This window comes from Acomys russatus, chromosome 22 (genome assembly GCF_903995435.1).
Source record: "Acomys russatus chromosome 22, mAcoRus1.1, whole genome shotgun sequence".
Classification (NCBI taxonomy): domain Eukaryota; kingdom Metazoa; phylum Chordata; class Mammalia; order Rodentia; family Muridae; genus Acomys; species Acomys russatus.
Window position 1 is genome coordinate 17,421,338 of NC_067158.1, and position 15,775 is coordinate 17,437,112.

Sequence of the window (15,775 nt, forward strand, 5' to 3'; positions counted from 1 at the left end):
GCTTTTGTCTATATCTTTTCTCTCTTATCATTTTATCAGCTTCCAGGACTGGCTTCACCTACTCTTGCCTCAGCCCAGAGTTTTCCCTACCAGGACATAAGACTGACACTTTCTACAGACGGTTCTGGGACTAGCCAGGACTCAAAAGTCTGGAGAAACAATGCTTAGAGGACCACAGTATCCATGAACAAGGAAAGAGTTGTAAGAACTTCCAAAATGTAGATGTCATGCAAAGTCTACTATACATGCTGTGAATGCTCAGGAGAACAACACTGTAAATCACAGAAGACACACTATAAAATATGTGTCTGTGAGAGAAGGAGGGAAAGAAAGAAGGGGAGAAGGAAAGACTTGTGTGTTTGTGTGTGCATGTGTGTGTGTGTGTGTGTGTGTGTGAGAGAGAGAGAGAGAGAGAGAGAGACAGACAGACAGACAGAGGGAGAGAGAGACAGGGAGAGAGTGAGGTATAGAGAGAGGGGGCAGAGAGAGAGAGAGAGAGAGAGAGAGAGAGAGAGAGAGAGAGAGAGGAGAGAGAGAGAGAGAGGGGGAGAGAGAGAGAGAGAGGAGAGGAGAGGAGAGAGAGAGAGAGAGAGAGAGAGAGAGAGAGAGAGAGAGAGGGAGAGAGAGAGAAAGAAGAGAAGAGGGAAGTAGATGATGTGTCTAGGGGGGAAGAGAGCAAGAAAGAAGGGAAGGGGAAGGGAGAGAATGAGTTTTTGACACTTGGGTAGGGGAGATATCACCTCCTTATGTATCCCATAATTTCTCTGGAGCCACATCGCTTTCCTATGCACTGACCATACCATTAGCACATTCTCTGAGTTTGACTTTTACTCTCAATCATCAGGTAATGCCACTAGTCTGCTCTTCATCTACTTCAAGTTTATCATCATGAGTTGGAAGGCCTAACCTTCTTCTTTCTTCCTATTTCCCAGGCAGAAGCCAGGAAAAGAGTTAAAATATACTGCTCCAAGCCATGGAGTGGAGAAAGGTTTCCCAGTGTGCTCTCTACAGACTGTCAGCATCCACACCTCTTTTTTTTTTTTTTTTTTTTTTTTTTTTTTTTTTTTTTTGGTGATAGAGCACGCATACTCTCTCTACTACCACAAATTATGCCGCTGACTTCCCTGCATTTGGAGAAGTCACGAGTTAGCATACCTGGAGTGGAATGGATGAACCTCACCTTGGGAAAAATCACCCTTATGATCATGAGATCTCCCCTGCCAGGTAAGTATGTATCCACACCTCTAGCAAGCTTGCTAGAAATGCAAACTGTCAGGATCCACCCAGGTACATAGTCACTCTCGGGTTGCAGTTGTGATCTGCTTCAATGGGTCCCGACATGCTGGTCCGAGAAACAAGACTCAGGATCCAATCTACACATTGCTGGGGTTCCTGGCCACATCGTGTTCAAGTTTTGTGTATTTGTGCCATCAACAGTGAATCCTGTTTAGTGGCTACTTTTTTTTTTTTTTCCTGAGTTCTGGAGACCTTGATTCAATCTTATTTACTTTCCAAACTAACACGTGCACTGTGTCTGGCATTGAGCTGAGGCTCAAATGCTTTTGAACTGCTAACATGAAGTTGGTTCAAATGATAAACCTAGTGCCAGAGGTGTCCCTACCTATGCAACAAATAAAGCCCCTAACTTGAATGGTCTCCACAGCTGCCAGTGAAGGAAAGGAATGACAGTTAACACGTGCTGCACTTTTTCAAGGGAAAAACTCCTGGGAGAATTGTCACCCCCTGAACAATCCAAGTGTAGCTCCCAATAACAGATTCTTATTGTCCTTGGTATATTCTTAAACCAGGTTTTCACTCAAGTTTAAACATTAGGTGTGCAATTTATCCTGGCTCATAAGAAAATGGCGTTGTGTGGCAGCAACCCATTCTGAAGGGATAACATTGGTCCCTAATTCTCCACCTTGGGAAAGTCCCTGGAAGCTTCTGCCATCCTGAGCTCAATGAAACATCAGAAAGCAGGTTGCACCCACACAATGGCTTAGAGAAGATAGGTATTACTTAGCTATAACAAGTGATATGTGGAATCTTTAAACTTTTCCCTTATTTCAGAGGGGTAATAACTTAGCAAACACAGTTATTGCTTACCTATTTTGCTGTGGTTTACATAAGAGACCACATTCTCTTTCCTTTCTGTAGCTGATTGGGCTGCTGGAGTCACCTTACCTGAGACAGTGATTGTCAACGGTAGTAGGGACACTATGAAAGAGACTAGCAGGACAGTCATTTAGCATGGGCATTTCTTGCTTAGAGCATCTGCTTGGGGAGTACGGAGATACCAGTCTCACTCACAGTGAAGATGCTGGGAAAATTAAAACCAGGAGCTGACTTGTCAAAGAGCAGTGGGAACTTAACCACGAGAGGGAAGCAAATGTGCTGAGTGGTACAAGAGTCACAGAGAAGGGTCCCCATGAGAGACAGGGAAGGACAGGGTGCCAGAATCCTAACAGGTGGCTTTCCAGGCTGTTTCTCAAAGAGTCCCTTTTCCCAAGGCGCATGTGAGTGGTCTTCTATATCTTGAAACTTAAGGAAGTTGGGAAGAGGGTAGCCTGGAACTTGTCGTTAATTATCACGAGTATTTTGGGAGTGACAAGCATTTTATTATGGTCGAGCAATTATTTCGTCCTTTGTAGGAGGAGCAACGGCATGGCATAAAGGTAACCATGATCCTAGGAGTCAGAGTCCCTGGGCTCAAACATGACTTCTTGTTTCCAGCTGATCCAATCATCCTAGGTAGGTTAACTTTTCTGAACCAATGTTTGCCTAGTGCCTGGAATAAAAACCGTGCTCAGTAAATATGAGCTTCTCACGATCCACACTTTTTCCACTGTCTCACAGTAGTCTGCATATTAGTCACAGTGTTGTTGAAATCCAGTTCAAACATAAAATGTTTAGCTGGATTGTGGGAGACGGAGTGCATGGAAACTTTATGAATTGTAAAGGGCAGTTAGGTCTTTGTGGCTATAAAGTATCCTGTATGTACTGAAAGTATAGAGGATGCAGTGTGTTGGTCACATGCATCTTATTTAAATGACTTTAGTATCCTCAGGTTTGGTATAAGCAGAAGATCTCAAAATCTTCTGTAGATTCTGAAGGATAGCTGTCCATCTTTAATCAGTTGTTTATAAAGTGCTAGTCTCCTGAACATCAGGGCCAGCACTGTTTGAGTACACCTTAGAGACACACGTTCCTCAGGTGGCTCGCACGGAAACTTAGGCAGACAGTTGACCTTAGGCAATTAATATAAACAGAGGATCCACCCCCTCACCACCCCTCCAGACCAGCTAGTTCAAGCCAGAGGTCCCAGAAGAGCACACAAATAAAGATCCTGCCCCAAGAGTCAACTTCCAAGGACAAATCATTTGTCTGTACATCAGATAGGACACGGCAATTGCAAGCCTGTGGCCAGGAGCCCCCATTCCAAGAAATTCTTAGCCTTTGGCTTTGATCCTGAGTGGCATCTGACTAGCCCTCAGGTTGCCTGAATACATTTGCTCATCCCCCAACATGAGAAAGGAGCAACTCCTAGGAGTGGTCCTACACGAATTAAACACACTGGTGAAAGAACATAAGCCTGTCTTAGTTATGGAGTTCCTACCTCTCATCACAAAGTTGCAGGGCTTTTGAGACTGACCTCAGCATCCTCAGATGAGAGAAGCAGCTGGTTTCTCATCGCAGCTACTCTGGTGTTCCCTTCCAGAGGAATGCTGAACCCTGGTTCCTGCCTCCATTACCCAGTCTCCCTCAAGCTTAGAAGTCCTTCTACCCACCTGGCCTCCATCACAACAATTTCAGGCTGAAACGTCTCTCAGTGAAATAACCTGTGCAGTGAGGAGCCAAGCTCTTCCAGCCCTCCCACAATTAGGGGAAGCAAGGATGGCATCGACTGAGTTCTCATTTTATTCAAGAGTTTTACTATCTGAAAGGCATGTACTACTGGTTGGGATTTCTGTGGTTTTAGAAAATTGGAACAAAATTGAAACTTTTTAATGATAACAAACAAGCTTACATAACTCTTGATGCCTCAAAGTTTTATCAAAGAATATTACACTAAAAATAAGGCATAAATTTATTTTATTATGATAATTATAAACCACAGTAATGAAGAAAGTTTCTTTTTTTCTTGGTTCTTACAAAATATGTCATATTAACACTGCATTTAATGTTCTGTTGTTTTAAAAAGTGCTTGCTCAGGCCAGGTGTGGTGGCCTTCTCCTGTAATGCCAGCATTTACGAGGATGATTCAGGAAGATTGGGAGTTTAGGACAGCCTCCGCTACACAGCAAGTTCAAGAACAGTTCAAGAACAGATTAGATTACATTGAACAGACATGTCTGAAGCAGCAATGAGAGTGTCAGCTTGATTATGTATTCTAGGAATTCAATCTTACCAGGTTGACGCTAAGCCTTTATAATACCTATGTGCTACACAGAGAGCCCCCAGATAAGAATTCTGATTCAGTAGCTTTAATGTAGAGCCTGAAATTGAAGAATTTTAAAAGCTTCATTGACCAAAGTTTGAGTAACAGTGAAAAAAAAAAAAAAAAAAAAAAAAAAAAAAGCTTTTTCTAGTTGCTTTAATTTTAATGTGATGACCAAATTAATGAGTTAGTATGTGGAGGTGAGACCTTTGAGAGGTGACTCAAACTGGGAAAAACAAAACAAAACAAAACAAAACAAAAAAAACAAAACCATGAAGAGAGAGAGCTGTGCTTCTTAAAACTGTTGTTTTCAAAGTGATAGTCCCTAAGCAGCACACCCAGCATTATTTGAGGACACCTTAGAAAAACACATTCCACAGGTTACTGGCTCAGAAACTCATGCAAGAAGACTGTATATATTGTACCTTTGTGTGTGTGTGTGTGTGTGTGTGTGTGTGTGTGTGTGTGTGTGTGTGTGTGTAACCAAAGGGGGAAAGGGGACTTGTTACCTTAGTTTGCACTAGGGGGTCTGGGTGGCCGCGCAATTGTTATCTGTATGCTGAGGGGCTGGGAATCCAGCAGCCACTCCACCCATGCAACTGAATGCTTTTGCAATCCTAATCTGGCACTGAAGTCCTGGAAAACTCCTGGGAGTCATGGGGTCTTCTTCAGTGCATGCTGGAAAGTCAAAAGAGCTGGCCTCTAGCGTCTGCAGAGAACAGCAGTGAGAATGACAGAGTAAGGTGCACTTGTTTAAGAAGCAGTCAGGTTGGAAGGTGTCTTCCCTGGCAGTCAGTCCTTTCTGGAAGTTTCCTCATTGTCATGCTCAGAATACATTTCCTAGTTGATTCCAGGTCCCCTCTGGTTGACAATCAAGATTAGCTATCACCGTAGGTGTGATGGTTAGTGTTCTCACCTTGGTAGTAGCTAGAACTATCTAGGAAATGGGCCTCTGATCTTGCCTATGGGAGATTATCTTGGTTATGTTAATTGATGTGATGAGCCCTATCTCAATTGTGGGTTGGACAGTTCCCTGGGCAGGGAATTCTGGGCTGTATAAAATGGACAAAACAAGCTGAATACTAGCTTGCTTTCTTCTCTCTCTGTTTCCTCATGATAGATGTTTTCTTTTTCCTTTTTTAAGATTTATTTTATTAATATGAGTGTTTTGCCTGCACATGTCTGTGTACCACACGCATGCCTAGTGCTTGAGAAAATGGTGAGCTTCCATGCGGGTGCTGGGAATCGAACTCAGATCCTTTGCAAGAACAATAAGTGCTCTTAACCACTGAGCCAACTCTCTAGCCCTTCCTCATGGTAGATGTAATGTGACCACTGCTTTAAGCCCCTGCTGCCTTGACTTCCCATGCTAAATAGCATGCACCTAAAACTGTGAGCTAAAATAAAGCATTTACCCCCTAAGTTTTTTTTTTCTCAAAGTGTTTTTCTCACAGCAATGGGAATAGAAACTAAGATAGGGGGTAGTTAGGATTAGTTCATGAAAGTGGGCACCTCGTGCTGGCATTAGGGACCTTATAAGTGGAAAAGACCTCACCTGGCACACACATTCTATCTTGCTTGTGACACCTCCTGTCATATTATTATGCAGTAAGCAGGCCCTCTCTAGAGCCGGCACCCTGATTCATACTGCCCCTAATTCCTGAATTAGACCCACGCGACAGATACGCTTCTGTCCTCTGTGAGTAACTAGTCCCTAAAATCTTGTTATAGTAAAATACAAACAAGCAACCCCTCCCAAAACAAACATAAGATAAACATTTATAGATGAACAAAATTTATTTCTGCTACCAGTTCAGACATACTAAGCAGTTTCCCCTCAGTCTCTTAACACATAACAGGGCACCATGGTTTCCGGCTAATTCCTCTTCCTGGAAGCAAGTCTACGTGGTGTGGTGTGTGACACTGTGGAGTACTGTCCCACTTTGTGCAGATAACCAAGACTTTGCAGCCATGAACTTTCTCCCTCCTGGCCTTTGCTCTGTTGTCACACTCTTACTTCTAAATACATTTTAACCTGTGTAACATTTTTATTTGTTCAGAAATTGGCAATCAATTAGCTTTTAGTGTATTTTTGGAAGAAAAAAAAAAAAGCCTCTTCCAGTTTACCCACGTTAGTGATTAGGTCTGAGGTTCCCGTCCCTCGGTGTGGGTACAGCTTTCCCTTGTGCTGTGACTGCTGATGTTAACTGCCTTGATAATTTGATGCCAGGAAAAAAAATGTTGATTTGGTTAAATTTATGAAACCATTTTTGCTTAAACATGAGATCTTTATGGAGCATTTTGTTTTGTTTTCAGTGCTTCGGGATTATGTGTTTGTGAACCCAAAGGCGGTGGCAACAGCTGTTGCTGCTCGTTACAAACCTGTCTACGGTTTCAGTTGTCCTGGACATGGCCTAAAGCCTGTGCTGTTGTTTCCACCCTAAACAGAAACTGAGAACTCCTCCTCCAAGGAGGATCCATGGCCAGCCTGTGTCAGTCCTGCATGATCAAGCTAGCATCTTTTCTCAAGCACTTGCCGGGATGTTAGAGCACCAGCTAGACTGTAGAGGCGTGTGTGAGCCCTTTGTTGTTCATGGTGGCAGAAGCAGGATGCGGGTTCTCTGTGGAGATATTCAGCTTTTTTTTTTTTTTTTTTTTTGCCATATTGCTTCTCACCATTCAAATATGGAATGTTTGTACTCTTAGTCCCCGGCTGGTGACACTGGGAAGCTTATGGAGCCATTAGGGTATTTCTTTGTTGGAAGAAGTATATTGCTGGGCTTTGGGATTTTACTTGGCATTTATCTGTGTCTATATTTTCTTTCTCTGCTTCATGTGTGTGTGTGTGAAATGTGATCACTCTGCTTTCTGGCTGCCAACCAGACTCATGCTCCTGTTGATGCGCTTTCCCTTCTATGATGGACTCTACTCTATCTGGATCCGTAAGGCAAAATAAACCCTTTCTTTAGAAAGCTACTTTTGTCGTGGTATTTTATTAGAAAACTCACTAATGTGCTGCCCTCCCCCAATATGTAGATGTTATTTCTGGTTTATTTTATTTGGGCTACTTTATCTACCATTTCACTCTTATCCAACCGAATCCCTTACAACCCTCCAACACCAGGTAGGAGAGACAGAAGGTTAGATGGGAAAGGGGTCGTCGGGTCTCTTCTTCTGTGGAGTGTCCCCATCTCTCTTTGGGCTCTGGCATTTGTACCCTCTCAAGAGTCCCCAGAATCAAGTTATTTGCAGCTGGCAAAGATCACACCCCTGCCAGTGTCCAAGACAGTCATAGTCAATGGCTGTGAACAGACTGAAGCAGTTCCAAATCCCACACCTGGGATTAAAACAAGAGCTAAGTCACACCACATCACTAGGTTCTCAAAGAAGCCAACACTCTCACTTCACGTACTCACTCAGCATAGCAGCAGTGGTGAGGGTTTTACGTGGGAGAGGAGTAAATCTTCACTCTCTCCTTCTTTAGCCACCTGCACAGACAGCTGACGCCCATGGACATCCTTGTGAAACAGATGGTCAACTTCATGAGTATATGAGGTGTAAAAAAAAAAAGCAAGGAGTGGCAAAACACTCGAGAAGAACATTAACTCCATTAAATCAGAAGATACTGTTTGACACTTCAATCTTACCGAGCATGGCTAAGAGTGTCAGGCTTTGCTTCAGAATATACAAACAAGCCTCTGAGTTGGAATTAGGAGCTAGACTAGTGTAGAGTCTCTGCATAGGGCTGCCAACCCATTCAAGGCGTGGCACACTCAAGTTCTTATGCAGCTATAGTATTACACTGTTATACCCCTTAACTGTCTCATCTACCTGGGGCTGACCTTGTTTAGGGAAGTAAGGCTATCTTTCTTTTTAATTAATTAATTTATTCAGATTATAACTCAATTGTTCTCTCGTCACTTGTATCCTCCCGTTCCTCCCTCCCTTCCACCACCCCCACCCTATTGCCCTCCCCTAGGTCCATGATTGAGGGGGGTTCTTCTCCCCCACTTTATGGTCACAGGCCATCAAGTCTCATCTTGGTAGCCTGCCTATTTTTTTCTTTGAGTGCCACCAGGGCTCCCCACCAAGCGGAGGTCATCATATATGGGGCTCCAGAGTTCATGTCAGAGTTAGTCGCTGCTCTCCCCATAACTGCAGAGAATTTCCTGTCCATTGGCTAGATCAGAGTAGGTGTTTACTACTTGTATTGTCCTTGGTTAGTGCAATAGTTTGAGCAGACATCCCTGGGCCCTGATCCACCTGTTACGTTGTTCTTGTAGGTTTCTAAGATCCTCTGTGTCCTTCTATTTCCCCATCTCCTGTATTTCTCTCACCTAGAGTCCCAGTAGGATGTCCTCACATCTACCCCAATCTCCTGGTAAGTGAAGACTTTCATGGGACATGAATAAGGCTATCTTAAGTACAAACCAGGCAACAAACTCTGCTGCTCTTGGAGGGGAACGTGCTCTCAGTGATTGCTGTTTGGGCTGCAATGTGCTTGGAAATGCCCATGCAGTTTCAGCTGAGCTGTACTCTTTAAAAACAGGCAGATCACTGCTCACTGCCTGCCTCTTCTCTGCCCATCGATCTACATAACTTCTAAAGACAAGGCATGTGACACTGTCCACACAAACAGACTGCTTTGATGAGATGAAAGGAACTTTCTACTCATGTTTTTTCTGAAAGAAATTTGTATTTTTGTGTTGTTTTTTACTCAAAAGTTTAGTATTTGATGTCTCCTCTTGTCCAATAGGTACCAGAAAAAGGCACTCTTTCTGGAGTTCTCCCCTTCCCTAGTTTTCCACATCCCCACACTAGATCACCCCCCTGTCCTGTGCTCTCACACTGCCCCACTGCTCCTTTCAACTTCTCCCCTCCCCCCATTTTTCAAGACAGCATTCCATTTTGCCGCTCAGATTTAGACTTGAAATTCAGTATGTAGCAGAGACTCATCTCTGGATTCTTCTTCCACATTCCCCTTGTTTTGATTTTCTGTGTGTTAGAGAACAGTGCCTTCAAGTCTTACACTTCTGATGTGGTTCTGTTTGTCCATATGGTATCCCCACCTGGCAGTTGCTTTATACATTTGGTGCTGTGTTATTTGGTGCATATGTATCCATCATAGTTGATATTATTGTGAATTATACCCTATATTACTGAAAAGCAACTGCCTTCATATCATGTAGTACTTCTTGGTGACATTTTTATATGTTTGAAAAGCTTTTAGATTAAAAAATTTGTTGAAAGAAACAAAATAAAAATAAAAATAATTGCTGAGATCAGTTGGAAGCCATTTAGATATTAATTGTATTCTTTCAGCTTCTCTAGAAGCTTAGAAAATGTCAAACTGGAAAGCTGGGATGTGGTAGGATAGCACTCTGTGGTATGAGGGATAGAAAGTGAACATGTTCAATCTCAAAAGACAGACATAAATCTAGGACCAAAGTTGCAAAGATGCCTCAGCAGTTAAGAGTGCTTGCTGCTCTTGTACTGACCCTGGGTTTATGTTCCAGCATTGGGTGTTTCACAACCACCTGTAACTTCAGCTCCAGGGGATCTGATGCCCCCCCCTCCTTTTTTGCCTCCATAGGTACTTCATTTACATGTACACCCTCACTTAAAAATAGTAAAATAAAATACAGTCTTTAAGAATAAGATCAACCAGGAGCCTCCGATATCCTTAGGCCCCAGTTCCTTTTCATGGAGTAGAGAAAAAAAAAAAATCAAAGGATTGTTGCAATCACTAAACAACATATGTGCGAATAGAAGACATGTAGGGAGTGCTCAGTAAAAGGGGCATCTACCCAGCCCTGAGGGAGACAGAGGCAGGCGGATCTTCGTGAGTTCGAGGCCAGCCTGGTCTACAAAGTGAGTCCAGGACAGCTAAGGCTACACAGAGAAACCCTGTCTTGAAAAACCAAAAACCAAAACCAAATCACCTAAGAGAGTGCCATCTGCATCTTAGGATGCTACCATAAAAGGACAACCAATATTTTTTTACTCAGGAGTTCTGATTTTGAAGCCAAGTTTTTAGGACCAAGTTCTTTTTTTTCTGTTGTTGTTGTTTTTTTTTTTTTTTTTTAAATTCAGATTACATTTCAATTGTTATCCCCTTACTTGTATCCTCCCATTCTTCCCTTCCTCCCTCTTTTACCTTATTCCCCTTCCATAGGTCTGTCACAGAAGGTGACCTCTTCTCCCACCATATGGTCACAGCCTATCAAGTCTCATCTTGGTGGCATATTAGGACCAAGTTCTTAAACCACTTTAGGCAAATCACTTTATCTGCTGAATCTCTTTTTTTTTTTGGTAAAATAATATATATATATATATATGTATATATATATATACACATTGGAAATTGTTAGTTACTAATACACATGAATCAATTTAGAGTGCATGTTAATTTAAATTTACTCTCACTGCAAAATACCAGTGTTATGTATTTATCACTTACTGCAAGTCAGATATTATCCTAAGTATTTTTCAAATATTAAATAGATTAATTCTCATATGATATGTAAATCATCTGTAGATCTCTATTTACAGCTAGAGATCTCAATTTAACTTGTGAGGAAATATGCACAAAGAGATAATTGCTTTGTCCAAAGTGACACAGTTGGTATGTAGGAAAGGTTGGATGCAACTCCAGATCATCATCCTCCGAAATCCTTACTTTGATCCATAATGTCATCACAATATAAATATTAAAAGGACAGTATTCTGTTATTGGGAGATTACTAAATTGATTGGCTGGGATCATTTTGTCATAACCTAAATGGATATATTAGAATGTTTGGACTATCCCACGTGTGATTAAGCTCTCTAGACGTTTTACTGAGTAAGTAAGTTGAGTAAATAACACCTGATCTTAAATAAAACACAAAACAATCAGATAAATAGCATCAAGAAAGCCTGCCTGACCACCCAAGGACAATACATGCAGGAAACTTTGAACCCCTATTCAGATCTACCCAAATGGACAGGACATTCTTCACAGTTAAGTGGAGAGTGGGGTCTGACTTTCACATGAACTCTGGTGCCCCATATTTGACCATGTCCCCTGGATGGGGAGGTCTGGTGGCACTCAGAGGAAGGATAGCAGGCTACCAAGAAGAGACTTGATACCCTCTGAGCATATACAGGGGGAAGAGGTCCCCCTCAGTCACAATCATAGGGGAAGGGAGTAAGGGGAAAATGGGAGGGAGGGAGGAATGGGAGGATACAAGGGATGGGATAACAACTGAGATGTAATATGAATAAATCAATAAAATAAAAAAAAGAAAGCCTGCCTGGTAGGTGAAAAATCTACATACAGTGCAGCTAAGTATTATCTTCCTAAAATTATAATTGGGTAATTTTCAGCTGGTAAGGGCCTTAACAGATAACATGTCAACATATTGGAATGGGTATTTGATAGGCAGGAAAAAGGCTGTTATAGACTCAAGTTAAAGAATTGTCTCTGTGAATCATTTCCTGTGGTCTTAGGTAAAGTCAGTGGTCACACAGGCAGTAAGCATCACCATATTTGCTCTCCTCAAAGGCACCATACGCTCAGAAGTGTTGGTGCATACAGAGTGATAAAGTGTCAACCTGTTGTTGCGGCTTGAATATGTCCCCCAGTGCAACTTGTTAAAAATCCCTTCAGTTCTATATGTTCATGAGTTTGGAAATGGGGCCCTTGAGAGGCAATGGGGAGCAGAAGAAATCACGGAGGTGCAGGTCCCATAATGGCATGAGTTGTTTCATAGAAATGAGTAAGAGAGACACAAGGTAACATCCTTGCTCTGTCTTTCCATAACATGTGTTACATTATGACTCAGTGGGAAGGCCCTCCCTAGCAGCTGAGCAGATCCTAGGGCCATGCTTTTGCATTTCCTGACTCTAGAACTATGAGCAAAAGCAGTCTCTATTCTTTATAAATTATGCTGTATCAGATAATTTATTACAGAATATAACAAATATCCTAAAGATTATGAAAGAAAGGGGATTGCCTGCAATATTGAACAGGAAAAGGCCTTTGAAGATGCAGAGAATGAGTCATCTGGGATTTCCACCATCATGTCCCTTCCAGCTAGATGGGAAAACTGCTTTGGCTGCTCACATATCCACTGTTGTTCTAAAAGGTGACAGACTATTTGACCAACAAACACTAAAAAGATTTTGGGCTTCTGTGAAGTTAGTATGAGGTCACTCACTGTTCAAATATAATAGGGTGTCTTAGCTAATGCCTTCAGTGACAGGCACACAAATGACCTGTGTCACATATCACCTTTATTTGCAGACAGGCCTGTCCCTTAGCCTGTTCTGGCCACTGCCTGATGTTAGTGTTGGGATCAGCTTTAGAAAGATCTGGGCTAGGAGAAGATTCATTGGTTAAAACTATTGAAAGGAAGACAAAAAGATCCAGAGTCTGTAATTTTCCCACCCACATTAAGTTATTTGGATAAAACTCTGCTGTCATAAAAGGACTGAACTCACTAAAAATAACATATGTCTGGAAATACTTTCTCAGGTTTGATTACTCTCTCTGTGAGAAAGAGCAGAGAAATTTGGGGGCCTCTGCAAAATACAGCTCGGTATCAGAAAGTGTTGGCTTTTGTTGAAATTTATTGCTGGAGATTTATCGACTCGTGAGATAAATATTGACCAAGTCAGAGTCAAGGTTATTACTTATCTTCAGGAATAATAAATCTTAGTGTTTTTAGTGACACAAAGTCAATATGTACTTTGCTGCATAAATTCCAAATGAAGAGTTTCATCGAAACATCTGTAAATCTCTCCATCATGACCACAACGGTAGCTTTAAAATTTTTATTATTAAAGAAAGAATGGTGTAGAATCCTGGTGGGAAGGTCTCCTGTTCACTGCTGTGAAGCCAGGTAGCCAAGTAGCACCATTTCCAGTGTGAAGGAGCACCAGTTAGCTCCATGGTTGTTCATTGGTTGTCATTGATTGCAACTCAGAAGAATTAAAATTTTCTCACCCTAAGTAGGAGGTAGAGGGAACAATGGATTCCTGACCCCTGGAACATTTCAGGATGAAATGTTGTTACTCTTTAATAAGATAATAAATGGATTTCACAAAAAAAAAAAATTGAGGAAACAAATGAAATGAAAACAGTCTTGGCATGTAGACCAGACTGTTTCTAGCTTATGTTTGCCTTCTTCGCTCACCCCGTTGACATCAGTCGGCAGTCTTAGGGTAACCAGCGCTACACAAGTTCCTCTGTAAAAGTAGTTGGGAATGCAGAAGATTGGGAAGCCATTCATTCTTCTCTCAGAAAGTTCTCTAAGGAGCCGTATGTTGGATAATGGGCAGCTGAAGGGTATCTGCTTTGTCAGGCCTTGTAATTACAGTAGGCTGCCTTCACCTGAGTCCTCTAGGCATGCAGGTGGCTTCATCTGTGTGGCTGCTTCTTGCATCATGCCTGGCTCCCACTGCAGGTGCTCAGCCTCAAAGTGGGAGCCCAGCTCTCTGCTACTGCTTTCTGCTACCTCTATTCTCAAGTATTTTGTTCCCTCTAACTGGATATTATTTAGTTCGTATTTATTTGTTTATTTTCAGAGATGGTGGTCAACCTCACAGCCCTTGTGCATACTAAGCAAAGGTCTTACCCACTGAGCCACACTCCCAGCCCTTGTGGTCAATTTTCAACCTAGTAGTCATAGCTTCTTCTATAGTTTCAGCCAGACACACTTCTGTTTAAATCTCTTGAGAATGACTTATGAGAGTTAGTTTCTTAGGGGCTAAGACAATAAATTATACCGTGGCTCCCAATGTCTGCAGATTTCATGCCTACAGATTTAATCACTATGGGCTTAGAAATAGTTTGAAACGAAATTTTAGAAATGTTCTTTGATTATGTGTGCATGCCTGGGGGTATGTGTGTGTGTGCATGTGTATTTGCGTACGTGTGTGCATGAGAACATGTGTTTGTGTGTGTGTGTGTTTGTGTGTGTGTGCACGTATGCAATATATCAGGGTGCGTACTATGTGGAGCTGAGAAGACAATTTGTGGGACTCAGTTCTTCCTTTCTACCATGTAGTTTCCAAGAATTGGACTCAGGTCATCAGGCTTGGTTTTAAGTACCTATATGCACACCAAACCAATTTCTTTTCCCTAATTTCAGAAAGTTTCAGAAGTCAGAACTTGAGCTTATTGTCTATGGAGCATTTTGGTAAAAGACAGAGCCCTCCATGTTGTCTGCTATGGTTGCAGTTATACTGGACATAGACAGACATTTTTGTTACTATTACCCAAATAAGGCAAGAACTATTTACATATTGTACACATTGTATTTAGTGTCGCGAAGAATCTAGAGGGGATTTGAAATACACAGGAGGATGTAGCTGTGTTACATACAAATACTTCACCATTGTATAAAGGGTTGAGCATCCTTAGATTCTGGAATCTATAGGGATCTGGAACTGATGTCTCACAGATGGCAAGGAACATCCCTCACGCAAACCAAGAAGTCAGGGATATGAATCTCCAGTCAGGGAATCTCATGGCCAGGCTCCTATGCGGATACTCCCTGCCTCTCCCAGTTCCTAGTGACTGTGCAAACACATCCTGTGATGTGTATAGCTGCATCACTCTTTGATTTCTTCTTCTCGTTTCCTAGCATCCCTCCCTGTGAGAATTTGTTGTGCGCTCTCTTCTTACAAGGACACCAGCCATTGGATTAGGGCCCGTCATAGTGCAATAGGACTCATCTCAGCTTCTTAATGGTACTCTTAAAAGACCCCCCCACCCAATAAACTCACATTCAAAGACACCGGAGATTAGGACTCAGTATATCTTCTGGGAGACTCTGTCCTATGTACCACCTTTTTCCAAGAATGGAACTGGACCACTGGGCCTTTGTCCTCAAAGGCCTTACCTTCTCTACCTTCTTCCTTCTGCCCCAAACCTCTTCTAGCATTCTCTTCTCTTTTTCTTTTTATTTATTTATTTAGCTTTTTTTTTTTTTTTTTTGCATTCTCTTCTCTATTCTGTTTCTCACAGATTCCTGACTCTGAACTGAGTGTTTGCCATCAGTTCTCTCCTCTGTGTGGAACCTGTTCCCCTGAAGTAGACGGCCTGCTCTTCAAAGCTCTCCTCCAGAGAGCCTTCTTTGCCCACTCAGTGCAGGTGCACTGATATTTGTTGTATCTCTCTGTTTGCCTCACAGACTCATCACCAGCTGTGATGGATTTTCTACTTAGGATAGCTCCCCTCAATGATGACGTATGTTGCTGAAGAGCAGGGGCCTTGCCCGTCTCGTTTGTGCCTTGTGAGAACTTGCTGGGGCAGAGCAGATGCTTACCCAAGCTTTGTTGCTGAATGGA

General features: G+C 42.2%; 1 non-coding gene across 1 annotated transcript; it reads right to left on the reverse strand.

Annotated features, from left to right (window-relative positions):
* Positions 1-1,071: 1,071 nt before the first annotated feature.
* Positions 1,072-1,232, reverse strand: LOC127206053 (U1 spliceosomal RNA). Its single transcript, XR_007832746.1, has one exon. It is a non-coding gene; the product is annotated as a U1 spliceosomal RNA (small nuclear RNA).
* Positions 1,233-15,775: the final 14,543 nt, after the last annotated feature.